This window comes from Nematolebias whitei, chromosome 7 (genome assembly GCF_014905685.2).
Source record: "Nematolebias whitei isolate Nwh7 chromosome 7, NemWhi1, whole genome shotgun sequence".
Taxonomy (NCBI): Eukaryota; Metazoa; Chordata; class Actinopteri; order Cyprinodontiformes; family Rivulidae; genus Nematolebias; species Nematolebias whitei.
The window spans coordinates 14,194,091-14,205,681 of NC_056504.1; the positions used below are offsets into that span (position 1 = coordinate 14,194,091).

At 41.7% G+C, this 11,591-nt stretch overlaps 1 long non-coding RNA gene across 3 annotated transcripts; it reads right to left on the reverse strand.

The window, feature by feature from the left end:
- Positions 1-2,646: 2,646 nt before the first annotated feature.
- LOC119412288 lies at positions 2,647-11,258 on the reverse strand. 3 transcript variants are annotated; one of them, XR_005186927.1, is made up of 8 exons: positions 10,845-11,258; positions 10,350-10,411; positions 10,016-10,275; positions 7,278-7,375; positions 6,867-6,988; positions 4,361-4,454; positions 4,140-4,269; positions 2,647-2,659 (listed from the first exon to the last, which is right to left on the reverse strand). It is a non-coding gene; the product is annotated as an uncharacterized LOC119412288 (long non-coding RNA). The 3 variants fall into 3 exon arrangements; XR_005186925.1 differs by lacking the exon at positions 2,647-2,659 and adding an exon at positions 2,694-3,361; XR_005186926.1 differs by lacking the exons at positions 2,647-2,659; positions 4,361-4,454 and adding an exon at positions 2,694-3,361.
- Between the last annotated feature and the right edge of the window lie 333 nt (positions 11,259-11,591).

Consider the following 11,591-nt stretch of genomic DNA (forward strand, 5'->3'; position numbering starts at 1 on the left):
CACTGAGCTGAAACTTTCAGGGGTTCTGTGACTGCGTTCTGGATTTAAAGACTCGTCTGTTTTCTGTTCGTACCTTCGCATGAAGGTCATCATCCCAGCTGAGAGTGGACGAGGAATTTACTCGTTGTGTTTTCACGAAGTTAAAACACTCTTTGTTTTCTTTCTGCAAGAAAGAGAAGGAAAACCTGTTTGCCCAACCTAGAAGGCATCGCAGAGAAATGAGACTTTGGAAACCTGTATTGATCGTTTGCTTAAGGCGAACGTCAGATAGAGCCTTTTATATAGCCTATACAGAAATCTATAAAAAGATGTATGATTGAACAAATATATGTAAGTAAAAGATTGTTTTCAAGTGGACTTGATTTGCCACATGACCACAGATTGACCCCAGATGTGCAGAATAGTGGTGCAGCGTGTCACCAGCCTCTGTCTTTGTACACTTCATGAGTCTGTCGTCACGCCACTGCCTGACCCGAGGGGAACCTGTGAGAGGACTCGCCGGGGCTGCGTCCTTTAACATCGTGGGTTTGTTTAATTGGGTGGCTGCTCTTGATTGGTGCTTTCTGGCTCTTCCTGGCCCGTTTGTTTAGCAGCTGACGTACACGGGTCGTGTGTCTCCAGGTGTTCCTCCTGCCTCAACCTTCATTCTGTTCTTTGCTTCAAACGCTTAACCCAGGGACTCATCTTTTCTCCAGTCATTTTCATGTTGAGAACAATGGCTTTTAGCTCTGGATGAACTGTAGAATAAAATGTTGCACAGAATATCTGTTTTTATTGTTTAATATATGTTCTTTCGTTCATTAAAGTATTTTCATCCTCTCACAGAAATCTATTTCATGTTGCGAAAGGTGCTATAGAAAAAATCAACTATGCAGGAGCTACACTTGAGACTGGTTGTTCCAGTCGAGCACTGGATTCAGTCTGTGGTGTCTCTCTTTTCACCATCTTCAACTCCTCCAGCCTGAGTGTGCTGCACGTCAGTAGAAGATCAGTCTGCATGTTCCCATACAATGAAGAAGTTCTCTGCATTTATCGCACCTGGGATATACCCAGGTGGAGCAGTGGGCAGCTATGTAAGCACCCGGGGGACAATTCGGGATTGGGTGTTCATTCTGAAGTTCACAACCATCTCCTTCGTCGTCTTCATATTGATGGGAATGTTCTTCCTGCACCAGCTCTCCAGATGTTCCACCTCCTGCCTGTAGCTGGACTCATTATTGTTTGTGATGCATCCTTCCACCACTCTTATCATCTGCAAACTTTACAATGTGACAGCCTGGATGGGTACGTGCACAGTCATGTGAGCAGAGTGGGCTCAACACACATCCCTGAGGAGAGCCAGTGCTGAGGGTTATGATGGAAGAGGAGAAGTTGTGGATCCTCACTGACTGTGGTCTGTTTGTTAAGAAGTCTAGGACCCAGTTGCAAATGGAGGAGCTTAGTCCTAGTGTGAGTAGTTTGTCCATCAGGGTTTGGGGAATCATGTTGTTTGAAGGCAGACGTGAAGTCCACAAAGCATGAGAGGTACAAACACATTTTTTAATATGGCCTTTAATCAGCTTCAAAGATATTTAGCTTTTGGTATTCATGTTCAGTTTCATTGTGGGTCTGTGTAATTTGGTTAATTTCTTATTTTGCAGTAAAGCAAATCATTTTTTTCCCCCAAAACCAGCACGGATTGGTAGAAGACACTCCAGTGAGGCTGCTTATAATCCATTCACTTTTCTCCGTGTACTCGTTTCCTCCCACAGACCCAAAGCATGCATGTTGGGTTCACTGGTAACTAAATTGTGTCTGAGAGTGAGAATGGTTTGTGACCCTGTGATGGACTGGAGACCTGTCCAGGGTGTCCCCTGCCTCTTGCTCAGGGACTGCTGGACCTGGGCACCAGTTCTCTGTGACCCAGAAAGGAGAACTGGGTAAAGAAGATGGACTTCAGTCACCCTGAGTGTTGGAGTCAGACTGCTGGGTGTTCTGTAGCAACGACCTGAATGATCTGATCTGAGCTTTTTAAAGCTCAAGTCCTGAAGGTGAGCAAAAAAACATTTTGGAGAAAATTTTATTGCTTTGTGTTTTTAGCAAATGGAAAAAAACGTGTTTTATTTTGTTGATCTTTATTCTCAAAAAGCAAATATTTTGTTCTAAGTCTCATAAAGTCAAAGAATTGTCAGACAGATTTAGAAATCAAATAATTATTTTTTGCCTGTTGGAGCTCTAAAATGGCAAGATATTTTATTTTATTGTTATATTTTGGCTTAACAGTCCGTAATGGTTACGAGTTTGATTATAGTTTACACAAAAAATAGTCGAGTGCTGCATCGTGAACACTGTTTTCTGCCTTTAACAGACGACTGGACTTTAATTAGACTCGGGATCAGCATCATCTGTTGTTGCTGCAGGAAACATCTGAAGATGATAACGTGAATAAAATGTTCATAAAATCAATACTTCATCCAACAAACTAATCATTCACCTGAACATCAAATTTTACCCAATCCTCCCTAATGACAATTTACAGGTGTGTTCTTGTGTTTTTATTACTTTTAATGAAAAGCTGAAGTCATGTTTATGATTTACAAGCTTTATTTGAGCAGATGCAGAGCTGGAGCACGTCAGTGGGTTCGACGCTCTGGCGTTGCTCTTCACGCCGCTCGGTGAGCTGAAACGCACAAAACGATGTTTATTAGCAACAAGATAACAGAGCCAGATTCAGAACCTCATGAGAGGTCACGTGGCCGAGTCCACTTCCAGCAGAGGATTACGTCCAGACGCTTCTAAAGTTAGTCCCTGTGAGGTGTGCTGCTAATTTTACTGATTTCATTCAAAGGTCACGTTCTTCCCTCCTGCAGCAGTTTTCAGGTGAACTGTTGACCCGATCCGTTCTCTGGATCCACCAAACCAACCTCCTGCTGGAGCTTCCTGCCCTTCAGTGTCAGGTTGTCTTCTTCTTTCTCCAGCTGCTCCCTGACTGGTTTCATCTGTGATGTCATAAATGTCTGCGGGCGCAGAGACGTGGAGCTCCTGCATTTAATTTGTGGTTGGGTCTCCTGGAATCAGCTGCACTTTGGAGGTCCAGGGTGTTTGAATACTCCAGGGTCTTCTTGTTGGAAGTCTTCAGTGCTCGTCCCTCTAACTTTCTCCTGAAGACTCACCAGCTGAGTCCAGGTAAACGTCCTCCATCTTGGTCTCTCTCCTGCTCAGCGTGCGGGGGACTCTGCAGGATGTGGATCCACCCTGTCTCCATGCTGACCTCTTGATGTTCCTCTCGGCAGACAGGACCTCTCCCACCTCGTGATTTCTCAGTTCCTCCATCTCACAGCTGCTTCATCATCTTAACCCTGCCAGCGTCAGCTTTAAAAACCTGGAGCAACAAAATGATCAATTATTTACTGATGAAGAATTTTATTTTTCCGTTAAGGCAGCGGTTAAAGATTTTTCTCTCTTACTGAGACAGATGAAAGAAAACAAAAGTTTCAGATGATGATGGACAAGCAATCTGACCGAAGCCTAAACCATATGGGGGGGGGGGGGGGTGATGCTTTCTTTGCTGAGAACCAAACCTGCTTCTTTAGCCCAACAACAACTTTAATGATTTTAAATGTCTTTGATGTTTTGTGGCATTTTTTTCTCGCAGCTCCTGTAGAAACTTCACCGTTGTTCCTCCGGTTCCCACATGGGTCCTCAAAACCTTCTCCACGGTTCTGTTTCAAGTTTCCTTGAAAGAAAAGCTACATTTGCTTGAAACTCCTTTTTGTTGCGTCCGTCTCTGCTGATGAGCATTCACAGTTTAGGTTACTTTCATTCAACTTGTTGATGCCAACACTTCTTTTGAGTGCTGCTAGAAGAACCCTGAACCACCGGAGGGACTGGTTTTAGGGACTTTAATGGTTCAGTTTCCACCTGAAGCTCTTTATCTTCTCCTGTTTCTGGTGGACTCGCCTTGTTTTTAAGACCTTCTTCCTTTTTTTAACTTTAAACCATGTTATCTCCAGATTATTTATGTTCTTTGTCCTTCTCGAGGAGCTCGTTGCACTCATCTCTTTTTAGAATTTGACCTCCAGCTTGATCAGTTTTGACGAGCAGGTCTTCAGTACCAGACCGTTCTGATCCGAGTATTAGATAAAAATAAATAAACTTACTGTTGGATCTGCAGAGAGAGGTCCTTGTTCTTCTGCTCCTTTAGCTCGTGGTGGGATTTGTGCAGAACGTCGTCAGCAGGAGCTTCATTCACAGCAAGTTCTCGATCCACCCAACGTTCCACCAGTTTCTCTGAAAATGACAGAAACAAAAACGGATTAAAGATAATTATTTGTATAATTTACTCATTATTTATTCTCATCTTGAATATTTGGACTCGGACCTTTGGGACAGTTTTGAAGTGTCTTCTTGTTTTCTGTTTCTCAGGAGTTCAGACTCGTCTGTTCGATCAGACGGTTTGAGGGAAAAGTCTGAAACTAAAACAACCGGAGAGATACGAACAAATAATCAAACATCTGGACTTAATCAAAGGAATGTACGAGATCTTGTGAGGTGCGCTGAGGAGGACTCTCAGCTACCACCACGTCAACTGCTCGCTCCATGTCTGTAAAACGAGTGTAACCGTTTCTGTTTGCTAAAGTCGATTAGCTGTGGCGGCCATCTTGAACTGGGTTGATTAATCAGTTGTAGACGGTTACTGCGTTTTCAAAATCTGTACTGTTGTTGGTGAGATATTTTGCTAACAGACAAACGTTAAGCACGAGCAAAAACATGATTGGCCTTTGAAAGGTGCTGACGAGATGTTTCTCCTGACGTCGTCAAACTAACATTCAGTTTCATTTCAGCTGAGAATGTTCAGTCAGGCAGGACACAGATGTGTCTCTGGGGTGTCCCCGCCTGCACACGTCTCTGCAGTCCTTGGTCTTCCTGCCCCCCCCCCCTCTTAATTAGACATGAAATCAAACATCTGATGTAGATGTGTGACAGGTCAGTGTGACGGCGTTTCACACCCTCTGAACACCAGAGGAGTTCAGAGGGTTTAGGGAGCACACATGAAGGAAGAGGTGACTGTATGATTTTTATTTATTTTTTTTGGGGGGGGGGGGGGGGGGGTTGCATTTTTGACGTGTCTCTGCTCAGGGCACCCCTCAAAGGTGTGTGTTTGTGGTTATTTAGGATCCAAAGCTCCGTCAGTCAGAAGGACAGCTTTAATCCTCCACATATCCCATCAATGTGCAGGCGCTGGGGACAAAAGGGTCCAGGGGCCCGTCGGGCCTCCAGGGAGGGGACCGGGGACTGTATTTTTAGGGAGGGTCTGAAGCAGCTGCCACTTGACACATGCCACCACCTGGCTCTGAGGACACGTCCACATTGTTGAAATGAGACGGAGCTGAGAGAACGAGCAGAGACCTGTGTGTGAGCGTCCTTATTAACCGCGGGGCCACACACACGCCTGCTGACCATACACGGGCAAGCACACGCCTCACACACGCCAAGAACATTGCCCTTGCATGCTGCTCATAGCTCCAGGCGGTGAAGGCGAAGGTGTCGAGTATCAGAGGCCGGTTGCTGAGCGTGTTCACCTGATCGGAGCAGCAACTGCTGCAGGACGTCTTCCCGGAGCAGCTCAAGGACTTTCCTCTCCACGACAACGGCAGATAAGTTTTCAGTGACTTCAAATCACCTGCTTCATTTTTATTTTTTACCTTGGGCTTGTTATCTTTAGTAAGTTCATCGTTCTGGTCTCACCAGGAGCGTCTGGTCTGCAGCAGAGCCAGGACTTTTGTCCTGACTCGTCTCATTTCATGTTTACAGAGACACACGCGCTGGGTGTTAATAAATATTAAATATTACAGGTATGTAAACATTAACTGGAAGACTGTGTGTGCCAATGATTAAGTCTGTGCATGTGTGTATTGTGATTTGAAACTAACTTAGTGTTATATTTTCTGTCTTATCTTATTACTTCATTATATATCCATTTTTGCAACTTGTCATGGGACTGCAGATGTGAATTAGCTTTTGCTATAATCTGGTGCAGTGCATCAAATGGTGACATTTGTGTTTGATTTGTACATTGTCCCTTTTTAAATAAAGTTCATTCATCATAAATATTGTACGCCATAATGTTTGTAGCTCCGGCTAAACTGCAACGCACGTCCCAGATGAGCCTTTAGCAACTTAACAAATGGGACTCAAAAGATGTGCACAGAAGAAACAAATTAATGCACACGTTTGAAGAAATTCACATTTAAATGTAATGTTCCAACCAAATCAAATGCAGACAAAATTAAAAATGCTCGTTATTTAGAACTGGCCAAAAAATTGTTTTTATTTCTTTTAAGATAAGACCTTTATTGATCCCGCAGGAAGTTGTTGATTTGGATTGAATCAAGCTAAACAGTTAATATGATCCATTAGTTATTATAATAATTATTATTAGTTATTTTTTACAACTTGCATTAAAACATGAAATTATACAGATTTTCCCAAACTCTATTTAATAAGGACACCTCTAAATTGTCCCTATGTGTGAGTGAATGATTGTCTCATTTGTCTCTGTGTCCCTGTGATGGACTGGAGACATGTCCAGGATGTACCCCTCGCACATCGATTGTTGGACATGGGCACCGACGACCCCCGTGACTCAAAATGGAAGAAGTGGGTAAAAGATAATGGATGGATGGAAATAGATATGAAATTAAAAATATATTAAAAAACAAAATAAATTTTTGCCTTTTTCAAAATAAATCCAGTTATGTCCAGAAGATGTTGCATGTGCTGCGATGCACAGACTGTTCTGTTTCTTCTGAGTAATTCAGTGTAAAAACTCATCAGCATCGTTAAATACTTTATAGAAGTACTGAACTGGTGTTACTGGTTCTCACCATCATGGGGCAGATCTGGTTCTGGTCAGCGTGCAGGTTAGGAGGATGGAGGTTCAGGAGGTGGAGGCTGAAACCACCTGAAGGGTCCATGAGCTCAGTTCTTGTCGTTTACCTCCTCCTTCCTGCAGGAAGAAACAAACGCCACAAATAGAAACTGATGGAAAAACAAACTGTTTTAGTTTGAAGTCCTCGTGTGAAGCTTTCCTCTCGCTGGTTTTGGGTCAACATGGAGAACCCTCGATGTGGAGCAGGAAGAAGGCAGCACAGACTTAAAGTGATGTTCATGTGATCATTGCCCTAAACATCACTGCAAGTCTTAACTGTCTCCGTCCCATCGGTCCAACGCCACGTCTCCAACACGGTTCAAAACACTGGAAGGTTCTGTTACAACAGAAATGGCTCTGGGCTCACCTGGGCCCGTGGTCCAAAAGAAGGATCTTTACTGCTCCACGGTCAGTCCTGGTCCTGGACACTCAGTGTCCTCTCTGTTGTCTTCCTCCTGGTCCATACTGAAGACAGAACATGGTAAAAGTTTGGTCTTTGCTTGAAGCTGCAGCAAACACAGACAGAGCCGTCCTGCTGGTTCTTCAGGGTCACACGCAGCGCATGTCAAGCCTTACGAATGAAACAGAAACCTGTCTGATCATTGTTTAGAGAAAACTCGTCTTTATATCGAGGAGGATTTGTCAGATCAGTGGAACTGGATTCATTCCTGAATTACTCGACGAGGCCTTCAGGTGCTCTGAACACGATGGGACTGAGGTCAGTGCCAACAGCAAGACACACAAAGATCTCAACAAATATGCTCTAGTGCAGTGGTTCTCCAACTGGGGTCCCAGGACCCCCGGAGGTCCGCAAAAAAAAAAAAAAAAACGTCTGTTTGTCTGTCTTTCTGTACACACGCACACACACACACACACACATATACATATATATATATACATATATACATATATACATATATACATATATACATATATATATATATATATATAGATATATATATATAGATATAGATATATATATATATATATCTATATATATATAGATATATATATAGATATATATATATATATATAGATATATATATTTAATTAATTACAATTTCTTTACAAGCACATAGATGTTTAACAACCTGTTAAAATACAGCAAAATGCAGGAAATCTCATGTACTTTATTCACAATTTTCTGGGGGAGGACCCCCATTCTCCCCCGCCACCGGTCCACCCACCATTTGCGTTCCAGCATCAATTGGTTTATAAATGAAGCTGTTACTTGGTCTGACTCCTGCTGTTCTGATTCTGTTCAGTTTGATGTAAAGAGTTTTCTGTAAGACTGTGAAGTGGTGATATATTTATTATGTTCATTATGTGAACAGGTAAAGTTTTAAAGTGGTTTTTGATTCTGTTAAATTTTCTCAAAACTGTAATTTTTGGAAGTTGAAATTAAAATTTTGTCAATTAAGTGTGTCTTGAATGAAAAACAGTCCATGCTTAAAAGTATAAAAATTGTACTAACACCATTAAAAACAGGTCTTAAGTATTTATGTTACACAAATATTTCCATTGCATTAAAGAGACAAACTGAAGACAATTATTTAATAAACATGAGGTTATGAAGGTGTTCCTGAGCCCAAACAGTCTGAGAACCTCTAATGTTCGTTTGACAATAAAAAAAGAAATGTCACATTCTGAGCTGCTTTAATCCCTGAAACATTATCAGGACACACGGACGGAACCGCTTGGATTAAATCCCAGCTCTAAGTAAAGAGTTGCTGTATTTCATCTCCTGGAAAAAAAGAAATAACTTTTAAGTCATCGACTGCATCAGCTGCTGATATTTCTCAACAAAATGAGCCTTTTCTATAGTTTGGCTTCATTTTTGCAGCAAAGAATTGGAGATATAATAAATAGGGGTGCACTGATTGCAGTTTTCTGGCCGATCACCGATTTCTAATAAGTCTGACCTGCCAATACCGATTTTGGCCGATACTGATTTTGTTTTATAAGCGACACTGTCAGGTGCTATAAGGTCACAATGCACCTTCAATTTTCCAATATTATTTTATTGAAAAACATACCCTTGAACAATATTCTAGAAAAAATACAAACTTGTTTTAACTGGCCATGAGGTAGTGCTCTGAAATATAAATGAAGTTCAGACAATTGTTAAAACAAACAAACAATAAAAATCAATTTCTCATGCAAGTATCGGCCGATTTCCCAAAATTAAGGAAATCGGTGCCGATAAACCGGCCGGCCGATTTATCAGTGCACCCCTAATAATAAATGTTCAATGTGTTTTCTCTGCAAATGCTTGAACCAAATATTTAGTTCTCTGTTTAAACTGTCTTTAAATAATTCACAGCTCAGAAAACTAAACAGGAATTTTAGATTTATTTCATATTTTTAAGTATCTTGAAGTGCTAGTGAAAATTAATAAAAGATTAGCAAAAAAAAAGCCTAAAATGATTAATAATATTAATAGAAATAATTTTAAACTTTGAGTGTTTTAATTCGTCCTTGCTGAGAGGCAGGACTCTGCTTCAAAGACAAGAGGACCGTGTGAGTGTTGCATCATAAAAAGCTTTCAAAAACAAAAAGAGCAATAAAAGTCTGTGTGCAGTTTGAAGCTGGGTGTTAAAGTTGTGCTAAAACACATTAATAAATATAATAATCCCCCTTGTTTTATTCCACCATGAGGAATTATAACTGCAGGAAAACAGAGAGCGAGAAAAAAAGAGCACTGAATAATATAAAAAATAAAAATAAAAAAGTGGAAACTAAAAACCGTTGTGCAGTTAAAATACAGCATGAAAAAAAAAACTGAGCAGACATAAAATTATGACAGAGCAGATTATGTACGGGCTTGGATGAAAAAAAATTAAGACAAAACACGCAATAAAAATATCTTGAAAACAGGATCTGGAAAAGAAATGTAGTCCTGCAGCCATTTCCCAAAGGAGCTGCTGCAAAATAAAAGACTAAATAATATTTTTACTTTTGGTCATTTTGAAGCTCCAGATTCTCTGAATGTGTCAAAAATAAAAGGAGCAGCAACAATAGTAATGTTTTTAAAGAGTTTCACTGTGTGTCATAAAAAATGTTTGAGTAAAGAAAATATTCATTATCAGAAGTATTTGTACTCACTTCGAGGAGACACCTCAGTTCCTCTGGGGTGCTTCTTTCAACTGGTCCAGAGGATCTGAGGAGACATCAGACCATCCTGCAGGTGGACATGACTCCAGCTCACAGCTCAGCTCTGTCATTTCATCCGGCCTCTGAAGGAAACATGGACACACTGGGGGTGGGGGGTATTACCACCTGGACACACTCACAGAAACCATGCGGACACCGTCAGAGATGCTGCCCTGAACAGAGCTGGATGTCAGAGTCGTCCGCTGCTGGTTCTGGAGACGGAGCGCAGACAGAAACCAGATCAAAGTCAGCTCTGATGGTTCATAAAGTTTAAATGAACACTCACCATTTCATTTCTGGTCCCATGGAAATCTTCTGTTTCAGTAAAGAGACAGGTTTGATTCTCACCTAAGAAAATATCAAAATCCTCCTTAATCCCAAATAATGTCAGATATTTAGGATAAATTAACAGATATAGTTATTAGGAACATTTTGATCATATCCGTTAAAAAATATTCAATGATCTGCATAAAACAAGTGATTTACATTCAACAGCAATTATTTGTTTACAAGTTTATATTACTTACAATAATTCTTAATTGTATTAAAGAAATATTACTGTATGCTGATGGTTTATAATTTCATATAATTCTGGAGTCTTATAATGTAATTTCACTTCTTAACAGTTTTCAGAGTTAATTTCAGGTTTTCAACATCATCATTTTATTCTCACTGAAAGCTTCACTGGGAGGTTAGAGATCAAATTAATGCAAGTTCAAGATAATATCTAAGTCTTATAATTTTACACAACAATCTGAACACTGCTCCGTTTCAGGCCTACCGTGGAAAAGGAGCGCGCGCCTCCCGCCGCTCCAGCTCAGCCGTGCGTAAAAGCGGCGCAGCTTCTCCAAACTCCTCCAGGTCAAAGCGCAACATGGCGGCAGCTGCTGTCCGTCCCGGAGGCCTGGTGTCGCCGCGGAGTTGAGACATTTTGTTGGTAAGAAAACAGATCATCCAGGTGGTTTAATCTCTGAGAAGCTTTTTGGTACTTTGGATAAAAAGTGGCGGTGAGAAAGAAGATCTCTGGTCTTGAAGCGCGCGGGTCAACCACCTCCAATGGAAGAGCAGCACAGCAGCCTCAGCTAAAATCAACCTCTAACAGCTGGGGCCGGAACAAAGAGTGTTTGAAGCTCAGCCACCCGGTGCGTAAAACCAGGCAGCGCGCGCTGCCGGCTGCCCTCAGCACGGACTCGAACCAAATGACACCTCCTGAGATGAGGCCTGCTTTATAGCCCGATCCTCAAGGTCACGATCAGCGGACATTTGTCCCTCATTAGCATATGCCACCTCCTCTGCAGCTCATTGGTGCGCAGCGCCTGTCTCAATTGACACAAAAGGAAAGCTACGTTTTTGTCATAGCGCTAAACTCCAGCCGGCTATTTTTGTATCCCAGTTATTTTATGCACTGTACACACTGTGAGGGGACAGGACGAGCATCTCATGAGTGGGACTTCTGGCATCACTGCCTTTGTGTCCTCTCCAAAACACAACAGCTGGGTTTAAAACAGATGCAGCACCAGTTACACCC